Raw genomic sequence first — 14,616 nt, 5'->3', positions numbered from 1 at the left:
CTAGCACCTATTCTTAGTGAAACCTGGGTCTACCTAGCTAATCTCCCTACCTCTATTGTAGAAGACTGCAAACTCAAAATTTTAAAAGGTGGACAATTCCTTGACAAAGGGGAACTCATTAGAGCCCCCTTCAACCTCAACCTCATTGATCGTTCCAAATGCCTTTTAATACAGGCCTATACATTCGAACAAAGGGAAACATGGAGTTTGCCAAAAGTAACCTAGATTTCTACACTGAATCCATTTGGAATGTTTCTTGACCCTATGTCAAATGCGCCTACAAGTTTCTTGACCCTAAGGCTACACGCAAATCCAGTATCATGTGGTTTGACCATGCTATTTGGTTTATTCTCAACCATCTTGACTTGCTCTTCCCTGAGAAACTAGTGGACTTTCATCTCTCCCTTATTTTTTCTTGGTTGGGTGGCCAAGCTAAATAGATAGTTATTGCTCAAATAGCTTTCAACATCTTTTGAGGGATAATGTTGGATATCTTGAAAGAACTAAAGTCTGATGAACCTGGGATTTATCTCACCACTTAAGCCAATTACAAAGGGGTAAAGATTATCACTAGCTTACTCAAGCCTTGTATTAATGAAGATGACTCCCCTTCACTAAAAATACCCAATTCCCTTGCTACTCCCAACTCTTTTACTTCTCTTTTGACACCTAGTTCTTCCTCTAATCGAGGGAAATCTTGTAGCTACAATGAGGAAGAGGCAGGAACACCCCTATCAAAAACTTTCTTGATTTTTAATCATTGATGAACATGCAGGTGGCAGTGAGCCCATGTGGAAGGAAATTTCTCAACAAAAAAGGTCCAAGCCAAGACTTTATTTACGTACATTGTCTCTTTCAAAATCAGCTTCTCGACTGAATACACCCTAAAACACTTTTTTGTGAGTGCTTTGACTTACTCTTTGGGAAACACAATTGTGGACAATGTACTTTTTGACTGGAAATATCAACCATCTATTAAGGATTTGATATACATCAACGATTTTCTTAAAATAAGTCAATTCCAGAATGTATCTGCAATCAGTTTGTCACATTTTGCAAAGACTTTGATACATATGGTATGCATGTTAGTACTTGTGATCTTGACATCATTAAAAATATCAAAGTCCGAAAAATCTTGGCTAAAGGGCTTAACCACATACCTAACTATCTCAAAAACCCATATCTTGCCTTATCAACTCTATTGAGCTGCTTAGCTAACCTTGTCAGTTCTGTCCGACTAGAGATGACAGTCCTACTGGACTTAACCAAAATGATGGAAGAATGTTTTTTTCAAAAAATCTCTCAAATTCCTAGAGAATGGTTATCTACAAATAGCTCTTGGATAACACCACAACTTGGGACTGGATTTCAAAAATTATCAAAGAATTGGTTCATACTAGGGCTGGATAAAAGCTCTAATTGTCCCACTCTTATTTGTAAAAACCTAGCCTAGAAATCAGCACAATCCAGGATATCTGGGAAGGAAATCACAAAAATCAACACATCTCTATAAGATGTTACCAATAACATCTCAAGATACTTAGAAAGTATGGGCTATCCTCTCCAGGATACTAAATTTTCAGTACTTTTTTCCACCTACAAAATTCATAAACATAAATTTAGATGGATATTTGATGCCTCAAATGGCATCTTTACGAATTTTACTAAAGATATTACTCTTTATCTTGACCTTATACTTGCAGAGTCTGAACTAGTATGTGCCTCTAAACAAAAAATCGGCTATTACTTTTTACAAGTATAATACAACCCCTTCTGGATAACAAAAAACTCTACACAAGTTTCTCTTAACCTCCCTAAACAAAATTTCACCTCTTTTCAGCAGATATTACTTAGTGTTATGAGAATATCCCCATAGAAGGGGATCTTGGACTTAAAGAAGTTCTATACCAAACTTGCATTTATTAATGCTAGAAAAAAGGGTGTCTTCTACATTTCTCTTTCCAAGAAACATAGAATGGATTAAAAAGACACACTTGTTCCACCCATTACACTTTAATGAAGAGAAGCTATGTCTTTCTATATCTTGGCTACTTAGTAACTGCACCATTCTCAATGGAGGACACTGTTTTAATCAAATCCTTGGCATCCCCATGGTCTTCTCCTGCTCCCCGCTTATGTGTAACATTTTTCTTGCCTTCTTGGAATACAAATGGTTTCTCAAAGCCATGGGGGAAAAAAGTGATAAACTTTTACTGTTCAAACACACTTACAGGTATATGGATGACTTACTGAGCATCAACAATAAATCCTTTTCAGAAGAGATCTGTCAAATATATCCTAACTGTTTAAAAATAAATCCCACTTCTATACAAGGGTTCACTACATCCAATAGGTTTTTCTGCACCTCACTACAATTCTTTAGCTTTTCTTTTTCTCTGCATGTACCTTGTGTTGGAGAATATGACCTAAATTTTCTTTGGAAAAGAGATCTTCTGAACCTTCCACCCTTTGAGTTCATAAAAAGGAATAGTAATAGACCCCACAAAGTGGCTCTTAGCACTTGTATTGGCCTGCTTTACTTAATTGTCTACTCCTCCTCCAATTACCTCCTTGCTTGGGAAAGTATCAAACTACTTATAAAAAAGTATTGCCTTAATGGATTCAATAGATACGACATAATTGATAAAATTTGCTTATCACTCACTCAGCATGATTGGCCTGGGTTACACTTCAACCATAATATTCTCATATCTTAATAAGGTAGTAGGACCATTAACAATGGGCCTACTATCGACCCATTGTGTTTGGTGCCTGGGACAGGGTGGGTACACACACTCACACACTTTGTTACTTGCTTTTTTGAGCTTTCAGCATATTGGAAAAAACTCTACTAAACCCTAATAATGTCATCTTGGGAAAATAGCTTCAGTTTTGTACACTAAGTTTGAAATCTACCATGGGGTAGAGCCCTTATAGGCTAATAACTGCCACTTAAACAGTAACTGGCAAGTTAAAAAAACGTGGATCTCTCTATTTTACACTTACCTACTCTGCCGTGAGGCGCCGTGGTAAAAAATCTTTGCAATGGTGAGCCGGACCACTGCCGAGGCGGCCGCATGGTGTCGATTCCTAGAAGGCGCATACTACACCCAATACCTGGGAGGATTCTGCGCATGCCAGGGGTGATGGTGTTTTCCCCCTTTATTTAAGGAGGTGAAGGCGCTTTCTACCCCTCACTTAGCTTTGGGTGTGTGTTTTTTGAGAGAGAGGGTTGTGTGTTGGTTTCCAATATTTACTGCTACACCAACATGGAGCTGTTAGCTCAAACAACTCACGTTTGTCACTATCTACTGAACGCAGTTTTCTTTCTTGTTTAGATTTCATAAACATAACCATGCTAGGGTGTTTTGATCACCTGCACGGGATGCCTGATATAGCTCACCGAATGGGGTTGCTCTACATTACAAGTACATAGAGTTGAATGGTTTTTGTTACTCTAACCCCTCAACTGGGTTTTGGATTTTCTCCAGTAAAAGCCACATATGGTTTTTTAGGAGATTTATTTGTCTAAAATTACTTGATTTGGCATAATTTGGTGGTAAGTAAATTATCAACGCAGATAGCGTTGTTTTCTGTGCACTGATGTGTAGGAGTATTGTATGGTAACTGCCTCTTGGATTGACATTGAAAAAGTAAGTAACCTGGAGCTTTGGGATGGAGGATATACACCTGATGATTATTGGTTCTTACACATGGTACTGGCGCTGTGACTTGACATCATCATGCCTATCGCTTACAAATTTTGTTAAAACCTATTGTGTGGGTTGGCTTACTGAACTTTGTGGTGGTTTCTTTTGCCCACTGAAAAGGTAAGTATCCCGTCGATGCATAATGGAGCTTTGGGATGGAAGGGTATATCCCGGATGATTATTGGTTCTTGCATATGGTATTGTCACTGTGACTTGACATCATGATGACTGTCGCTTACAAAAAGACCCCACCATGTGGGTTGACTTAGTAAAACTTTGAGGTCGTTTATTGCCCTTTTACACGATGATAACTGCATGTTCTAATAAACGTGGGCTAATTCGGGGGATTAGGGCCCGAAGCTACATTTATAAAACTGTCCAATATCAGCTCATTGGTCAAGATGATGCTATACACTATTAAGCATTTATAGCTAGCCCTTGTTTTTTTGGTTTGACAAGTAGACGAGCTAGTTTACCACATAAGTTCTCTACCACTTGGCTTGCTATGAAATTGTGACTTATAAAATTAGGAAGGATGAGATTCCATATTAGCAAAAACTTTATCAGTAAATAAAAACAATTTTTGAACTTATTAAATGGTATTCAGGTCTTTTAGACAAAGCCTCAATAATTTGGCAAATAGAAACTCAAAAGGTTATGGCCCTGTGGTAAGTATAAAGTACTAAATAAACTTTGGGATGATAAAACTTTTTTTACTTTGGACCAAGCTTGTAAGTTTAAAAAAAAAGTTAAGAGATGGACATGGATAACAACTGGTATAGTCCGTTGATACCTGTAAAACATATCCAATGCTAACATATCTGTTGTCTTGTTTGGATGGATGCAGGTAAGGACTATATCTTATCTTGGAGGCTTTTTTGGCTTAAAAGCAACTGTCCACACATGATTACACATAGAACTACTGTAGAGGAAGTACTTATGATAACTGTATACTGGAATGAGGCTTCATTCTTATAAGCATTGTACAAAAATAATTCTAAGACTAAGTTGTTTTTGTACTTATCATTTCCCTTTCTCTGGAGCCAGCTGTCTTTTGAATGTAAAAGTTCAATTATGTGTTATTATTTATATTAAAACAACTACACACACACACACACACACACACACACACACACACACACACACACACACACACACACACACACACACACACACACACACACACACACACACACACACACACACACACACAAGTATAGATAGGAAAGGTACTATTTCTCATGAACCCATAACTTACACACACACATTTACATGGGCCTTAATTTAATCTTGTAGTGTCTAAACCAAGCTTCTTCTTATCTCAATAAAAAGTTGTTGCATTCCCTCAACAAACATAAATCATTCGAAGTGTATGAAGACCTTGGACAATGTCTTGTCCCCACATGGGTATGTGCATATACGTGCACTTACTCTAATATTGATACTGAGGTCCTACCTAAAATATTGTAAGCAGTGCTTAGCGGATTTCCTTCCCTCAACTCCACTCTAAGTCCGAGTGGTGCATGCACCAAAGCTTCCCTCTTCCCATATCACCCAAGTGGTCTGCCAAAACTGGGTATGTTTTAAATACCTTCTAGTTGGGCAGCTTTGTCACCTAAAACTACCTACTCTGATTAGTGCTTTATTCATGCTATGTAATCCAATCCTATTCTATTATTAGCTTGCATGTCGACTACCCTGTTTGGGATCATTATTACGTGGACAGGCAATAAACGAGTACACAACCTGGTATTGGCCGTTTGCAAGGAGTGTCAAGGCACAAATACAGGCGCTCGTGCATACAAACAAAACCTGCTTGGTACTCACCATTCCTTGGATCCCTACTCGCTTATCAAGATTGCATCTCTCTCTCTCTCTCTCTCTCTCTCTCTCTCACACACACACACACACACACACACACACACACACACACACACACACACACACACACACACACACACACACACACACACACACACACACACACACACACACACACACACACACACACACACACACACACACACTCACCCTTGCACAGGTACGAGGCAAGCTTTTGAAAGTTTTTTTTAAAAAAACACCTCTTGATCGTGAGCTGGCTTCGTACAACATCATGGCAGGATGATATCTCCTCGTACTTTCACTGTCACAACACACATGAGCTAGTGGTTCAACCTGGCTCTCCTCAAAAGCTGAACGCCATTCTCGATGAACACAAATTGTCATACCCGCATGGGGTACAGACAAGGGAATTATCATCATCAAGGTAGGCGCATCTGCACCTACTCAGTAAAATTAGAAGTGGTATATGCTTGTAGTTTTCTTTAAAATACATTTTGGTAAATGCTTCTTTTTCTATGTTGACACACTCAGCAAATAGCGAGCTGAGACTTACTAAATCTAAATTGGGATTAATGTCCTACTTGTATTCGTATGCCTTGAAGCCTTAGGTGAAATCATAAGCAGATAACTCTGTAATAAAGATGCTAAAGAAAGTGTAGAAGTGTCGTGTTTGACATCTAATCAGCTGAAACTCAATGATAAATGTTTGTGGAAATGATTGTCATTATTCGTTTTGCATACAACCTCATGTGAGGGTCTCATGGGAGATGACATTGACTGGATTTTTTTGAAATGACTCAGCATGTACAAAGGAAATGCTGTCGAAATTTCTGCGTACATAATATAGATTATAAATGGTTATTAACTTTAAAATGAAGAGGACTGTTGGGCATTCATCATATGGATTCTATATGAGTGATGGTTGTTGGGATGACCATCCTATACGCATTTCCTATTCTCGAGTCTATGAAAGAAGCAGATCCGAAATGTAGGAAGGCATTGTTATGACTCATGAAGACTTTTTGGTTGAGCTCTCTGACGGTCTTTTTTGGGGCTGAGCTCTAAAACCTACGTCAAGCTGTACATTCATTTTTAATTACATAGACTGAAAGTTGCAATCTCATGGTTTTAATACGACAAAATTCATAAAGGTTAACTATTCCAAAAATTGGATTTTCTTGAGGTTAAAAGAGGATAGCTTTTTGCGCGATTGCTTGGATCCACATACATGTCTCTTTTGATAAAAGATATGCACATCTGGTGATTCTTGTTAATTGGGATAATTGGGGTTTGGAATATTGAGCCTCACTAAACAACTTAAAAAAACATATCGAATGGTTACACTTACTATGCATAATTGTTAAACTTAGCAATTTGAATTGAGGCATAGCTTGATGGTTTTTGACTTGAAAATAACACAGTTACAACTTTTTACTTTGGAATAATTTAGCTTTGGATTGGTTGCTAGAAGCCTTAAACGTCATGTGAGGGTCTCATCAGAGATGGCATCAAATGGATATGTGAGAAATTGTCCATTTTACAAAGGAAATGCTGCCCAAATTTTTACTTTTTCTTGTCATAAAATCTAATCTCTACTAGACTGTTAGTCTCTTTGTACTTTTGGACACCGATAACAAGGGGAAGGGGTCATTGACACCTGTTTCCCAAGTAATGCTAGTACGACGTGCTTGTGTTCTTGGATGGTGGAAGGGAAGAGGTTCCTTCCTTGGGATTACAAAGGGAACTGCAGTAATAGTTGGAGATCTTCCAATGCTGGTTTTGGTACTTGTAAACAATGTATAGATAGTACTTGTAACACTTCTTTGATAAGTATATATATGCGTGAAGTGTACAATTGTTATTAATACATCCAGTCCAAATGTTGTCAATGTACAATCTTGTCTCTGTCACTTTTATTTACTATAAAGATGTATTTGTATGTATTTTTGTAAACCTTGTCTATTCTCTAGTCCCATTGTATGGTTCAATAGTTTGTTAAATCAAAATATTGTTAGATAATTAATCATAAAGACGCACGCGCGCGCACACACACACACACACACACACACACACACACACACACACACACACACACACACACACACACACACACACACACACACACACACACACACACACACACACACACACACACGAGGGTATGGGAAAGACCTCTTACACATGGCATATGGTACGATAACCTAGAAAAGGATGTATACACACTTAAAGGATTTATCCTAAGATTTGGGATATGAGTGGTACTTTTTTTTTCTTTTTCAGCCCATGCAGTGTTAGAGTCCATGCAAGGTTACCTCACCCACTATCTAAAACTATGATGCGTAGGAGGATACCCTCACTACTACCTTGATGAAAGACCACTTCACTCCCGTTTGACTCTCCATCTGCCCATTCCCCCACTCCTTTTCTAAAAAAGAACACCATGGAACTGCCTGTTATTTTAGACTACCTTATTGACCCCTACTTCTCCAACCAACCATACATGGACATGGCCAAGTCTCATGTAATAACCTTAATGATTCCCTCCACTACTTACAATGACCATCAACAAATTTTTTCTTGAATATTTGATGCTTGTAGTCCATGCATGGTAAAATACTAACTTTTTTTTTGTTATGCCTGATGGTGTAGGTATCACCACCCCTAAAACTTGTTGTAAATATTGGAATGAGCCATTAAATTCAATGTAACCTCATAAGTTTTGAAGATTATGGATAAGCTTGGATCCTCAATCCTTTCCATTATGTCCTAAATCTTGTTTATCTAAGGCCAAACTTGCAAGAGCTCATATATCCATGTAGATATTTTGATTATATTCTTTGGGGTACCAATACATGTCCACAATTCTTCTTGAAGGAGCACGCAAGAAACATGTCAAGAAAATTATGACGTTGACCCTCTCATTAAAGATCTTGGACATAGATACTGCATTACTTGCTTAGACAAAGCATCTAACAACCCAATTTGTGTATGTATGTATTACTTGGTGATGTTTGCTAGAGCATGTTGGTAGAAAAAGATTTCATCCCTCACATATCAATAGCCAAGGAATCCTTGCAAAACATAATAAGTATTGCACTCTATTCTTACTAATAACGAATTGGAATTACCCTTCCTTATGTCCATTTATAAAGCACACAATACAAACTTTTAGTTGGATTACAAGTGGAGCTAGCTGTTGCTTCTCCCAAATCTCATTATTATTTGCATGCTCATTGAAAATTATTATAACTACATTGAAACATAGATCGACTTTCTTAAACCAAAAAACTTTGTTATACCATAATCTAAAGGTATGAGCTTGGTGGCTACTAGATCCCCTCTATGATGTAGTAAATGCCTACCTCAAAAGACCATATATGTTAAATCAACAAATAGTAAAATGTTTTATGGGAGCATCCCACAATAGGGGAAGAATGGCTTAAAAAATTGTAATAAATTTGTCCTCTATATAATATACCTAGTTCATGTAAGTCTCATTCAAAAATTTTCCTACACTATGTTCAGAAGGCCATTGGACCAACAAAGTGTACAAGAATCAACTTCTTTTCCAAAGAACAAGTTGTATCTCTCAACTCATGGTTGATTGACAATAGGATAGTCCAATGCAATGGTAGCACCTTCATGCAAGTGAATGGGATACCCGTGGGATTAGCTCACTCCCCTATGCGGTGCAACCTATACCTACATGCACAAGAGTACAAATACATCAAAGGACTTCTGAAGCACTCTAAGGCTCAAAGAAATTTTGAAGCACTCTGTAAGGCCAAACTTGCAAGAGCTCGGTATACATGTAGATATTTTGATTATATTCTTTGGGTTACTGTGATATCATGTTCCAAAAAAAACCCTACCATGTAGGTCCATAACTTCATAATGCATAAACGTATCTAGGACACTATGGCCCCAAAATTTTGTGCTCCTACATGACCTTGTCATGTCTGTGAAGAGAAAAATGGATGAAAGCATTTAATCTTATGCATCCTAGTTAACCAAGTAAATCAAAGCCTATTGAAAAATGAAATAAAACCAAATCATATGTGTACTTGGAGGTGAACATAGTGTTCACTTACCCGTAGTCAAATATCACATAACCAAATCTCCTACCTGAAAAGGCCTAGTAACACTAATTGAAAGATTACTAAAAATCAAGTAGTACTGCACTTGTAACCCTAGGTCTTTCCTTGGAAATCCAAACCCCTTGGTTACAATCTATAGTGTCAAACCCCTTGGTTAGACTCTGTATGAAGATTTCTCAAACTAGCAATCAATGGTGACCAACACACTCTACCGTGTTTAACACTGATTGGAATCAACTTGGGAAAATGAACTTGTCCACTACCCCTTGGCAAAGTGTAGATTTCTTTCCTAGAAATTACAACTATGATGAGATTAAACTGTGATCCTCAACACCTATGGAGTGATTGTGTATTAGCTGGGTCATACCTATGAAAATACCACTCTTAGAGACACAATCAATGCTGCCACTAAGCAACATATCTTCTCAAGTTGGAAGCTTATTCACAACTGGATCTTATCTCTCCATGAACAGATGTCTAACACCCCAAAGAAGATAGTCATACTAAATTTTCTTGGGTGGAAAAACAAGGAATCCCCTATGTTAAGGCTCTCTTAGGTTATTCATGTGTTTTCATGAATTACTTGATTGATAGCGAGGCCATGACTACTTACTATCTAGATAAAGCATCATTGATATTAGCTGCAACTTGTGTGGAGAGACAATGATGTAAAAGTGCCCACCATTGTAGACATATAAAAGTGCCCACTATTGTAGACATATATAATGGTCACAAGCCAAGATACCATCCTTAATTTTTCATGAACACAGTAGCTGATGGTATAGTGGAAGCATAAACAATGATTCAATGTAATAGATCCCACCGTATTGGCATGCCATGCATGCATATTAGCAAAATAATGATATTAAGCCCTTGGCTACAATATCAATCTCAACAATTTTTCCCAATGATATATGTGCCTTGCACAATTTGTATTGGCACGGATACGTCACAGTTGGATGTTGTAAAACATAAAATGTGAGTTTATATCCGTATGTTGCCAATTTGTCAAACCTGTGGGTCATGATGACCATTGATCCTAAGTCAAAGGGTAGCACAGTGGAATGGAAATGAAGCCTTGCTTCTTGTTAGATTTGTCAAAGCACTTTGCTTTGAACAATAGGGATTTTTTTTTCCAAATGAAAAGTTAAAGATAAGAAAAAAGAACTTAAAATTGTGTAAACTTGTCGCTCCTTGGAGACGAGTTGCCTTTGCTTGAACCTGACTTGGAGATGTTGGATGTCCCTTGCATGCCCTCTTGGATTTGTTCATTCTGACCTCTAGTGAAAAGCATTCGGACATGTTGCAAAGTTTTCCCAAGTTTGTATGCTAATAGCATATTCCAAACTTTAGAAACTTCTATGCAATATTCCCCTTGGGGGTTCACCTCTTGGACATGTAAGTTACCACGTGAGTTCGAATGAAAGGGATTTTTAATTGCGCAAATTTTAAAATTTAAACAGGATTATATTAACAGAAGGGGTTTTTAAAATGATTTTTTAGAGAAAAACCCATAAATTTTTTGAAGAAAAAGGGGTCATTCTATTACCTTAAGCATGTAAGTAAAAGGACGTTTTTTGATACCCTTTGAATGCACGTTATATGAATAGTTTCTTAAAGGTACACCCCTGGAGAATATGCCCTAAATTGAAACCTTTCTTCGCATAAATACATGAAAAAGATAAGGTAGGATGGAGCCCGTGCTCATATCCAATAGCTTGTCCTACTGACAAACATATGTCAATGCAAAAGAAAATGAATCGTCTCTCAAGTTTTCATAGAGAATAGGCCTTGCCGAATTGTACATATAATTGGAAATCCTTAGATTGCCCAATATAGTGAGTAAATAGCTTAGGAAACATAGCTATCTTACTGCCAAAATCTACTTGATTGAAGCAACCTTTGCTTGTCAAGTTGGCATGATAAAAACTTTTGCAAGATTAGTTCAAAGTTGTAAACTATAACTTCCTTACCAACTTGCTTGAATTTCCACCCTTGGTATAGAAATTAGTAGCACATGTAGTATGGTTGGCTCATATAAAATATTGCATATGTGTAGAAGCCGTGGTGCACCTTGGACCATTGTCTTGATCAAGTGCAGAAACATTTTGCCTAGGAGACATGCCCTAGAAAAAATTCAAACGCCAAACTTGGAGATGTAGAAAGAGAGATGTCTGCAAGTTTCTTGAACTACAAAGAACTAGCCATGCCAAACATGTTTGGATCCTTCAAATTTTTTAGCAACAAGCCTTCCCATATTAATAGTTAGTAAGTACTTGTGACCTTCTTGGCCTCGCTTTTGCATCAAAAGCTAACCGCTTGGAAACATCTTGCAGTATGAAATCATATATAAAGCTAAAAAACTCATGAAAATAGGAAATCTCAAACCTGATGATTATACTCATTTGAAGTGCTCTTGCCAATGCATTGCATGGGGAGAAGCCGTGCTTCTTATTAGAACCGTTCCTTACTCAAGTCTTGTTGACTGTGGTCATCAAACCAATCTTTGCTCTTTACTATAGTGTATTTGGCAAAAAAAATGGTGCTTATGGTAATTGCCACAAGCCTTGCTTGTGCCTTGAATACTTAAATTGCACAATTATGGAAAAAATTATATGGCAGCACACGCATCCATTGTATGCCATAGCTATCGAGCACATTCTAATAAAAGTGAAAATCAATTACGTACCTCATGAAGTACTTGTGTTGACTTGCCTCACCGTCGTAATAATCAAATTAATTTCAACCAAGAAGAAAACTGATAAATTCTTTATTGAAAACCTTTGCATCATTTAGATAATAAATCCATTATTTTGCAATAGATTTCCTACTTCTTGCTACCTAGGGTCTTGCCCGAATTACAATCTAGGTATTGCTTGTCTGGGACTCGCAACACCCTTGCATGTCCATAGTGCTCCATGACCACCACCATGCCTTGCATGGATTCTAAATAAGTTCCATAATTATTTGCAATATCAACTTTCCGTGCAAACTATGGTCAAGGAGTTATGGAATTCTTATTCAACCTATCAACGTTCTGTGATTTCAAAATTGTAGACTTTTTGCAGTAGAACATTGATGTAGATTGTTGTCTTTGTCGGAAATTCTCCCACCATCCTCGTCTCCGCTAGAAGAGGGCATGTGATGGGGTGTGCTCCATGTGGGCATGCTCCCTTATCTAGATTTTTAACCTTGAGGGCCCTCCCCTTGGGTGGTTGCATGTGAAGAAGAAGCTCTTGAGCTATGTAAGTGATGCTAAGTGCCCAAATAAAGAACGAGGATGATGCAATACTACAAGCTACAGATCTTGGTTGCAATCTTAGTGATGTTGAAAACTCCTCCCCACGATAACACGAACTCGCCAAACTAGAAAGATTGTAGTTCAATGTTGATCGATTTGCTCCTACTCTACGAGGCAACCATACCCACACGCTGCACTTTTTTGACATAGCCTTCTTCGTCTTCTTCACGAACTCTTACATACATGCAAAAAAAAAGATCTCCAAAAACTTCCACGGCCTGCAACTGTTCTTCACCCCCGCAGAACCGCCATAGCCTTGCATTGGAGAGAGAGAGAGAGAGAGAGAGAGAGAGAGAGAGAGAGAGAGAGAGAGAGAGAGAGAGAGAGAGAGAGAGAGAGAAGACCACTTGCCATGCTTCTCCACACCGGCTCTCCCCCTCCTCCATAGCTCTCGTGCTTTCTTGAACTTTGATACCAATATGAGGAGACTAGGAACTGATGCATGCAACTGTCCACCCAAACACAATATATAGGCCCTTGGCCTGCCAAATATAGCCCCCTAAACCACATGAGCATCCCGATCCTTGACCCACTACCCAGACCTACCTTAGGCTTGACACTAGGAAGGAGGGTCATTTTCACACAAATAAGAGGGTATGGGGAAAATCTCTTACACGTGACATATGGTGCAATGACCTAAGAACGGATGTAAACGCAAATGATTTATCCTAATATTAGGGATATGAGTGGTAGTATTATTCTTTTTTCATCCCACTCAATGTGAGATTGAATATTGCAATCTTACCTCACCCACTAGTTAAAACTATAATGCACTGGAGAATACGCCCACTACTATCTTGATGAAAAACCACTTCACTTTTGCTTGACTTCCATCTCCCAATTTGTGATGGGAATTGCTTATGAACTTTGAGAGTAGCGGAATTAAGAGAATTAAAGTGAGCATTTTTATGTGATCACTTTGAGAACTTAGAGGGTGAACTTAATTGATGGTAGCAACATAAACATAGTACTTAATTAACTTGGCATGAACAATACCTTTGCAAGAGAGAGAGAGAGTATTAGAGAACATGACAATAGTTGAGGACCGGATTTACTTGGAGCCGGTCCCCCCTCCAAAAGGCGTTTGTATTATAGGTTCTCCCATCAAGAGAGACTTGTTACAATACAATATTTGTGTTCCTTGTGACCTTGGTGATGCTATGAAGATGGAAAGCTTCATGCATCACGATCTTAAGATAAACTTTGCAAAAAGCATTAACTATCCAAGCCCTAGTCCTAAGGCCTCAAACACCTTCGAAGATGGAGAGAGCTAGCGGGGAATGAGGGTAGTTAGAGGAAGAAGAAACATTCCATAGGAGAAAGAAATAGTTCCTCACTTATCATCACTCTTCTTGCTTAGCATAGCATAATAGCATAGTAATGAAGATGAATAAGATGGCAAGCTTAAGCATTGAAGCATGGCTATTGGTTGGATTTGAATTCCATAGCCAAGAGTGTTGGTGTAGGCTCTCCACTTCTCAACAAACTTGGAGAAGGAGATGGAGCTCTTTCACTTTGTACTCCACACAATGAGATAATGTGTGTGTGTGTGTGTGCGCAGAAGAGTATGCCCCCCTCTCATGATTGGTCCACACCTGTCTCTCTCTCTCGTATTATTTTATTATTTCATTTGGACATGTGTCCTCTTTTTCCTATTTGAGAAAAA

The sequence above is a fragment of the Adiantum capillus-veneris genome, chromosome 26 (genome assembly GCF_014529385.1).
Source record: "Adiantum capillus-veneris isolate H3 chromosome 26, ASM1452938v2, whole genome shotgun sequence".
NCBI lineage: Eukaryota > Viridiplantae > Streptophyta > Polypodiopsida > Polypodiales > Pteridaceae > Adiantum > Adiantum capillus-veneris.
The sequence above is the reverse complement of the archived record's forward strand: the minus strand, read 5'-3'. Positions refer to the sequence as shown.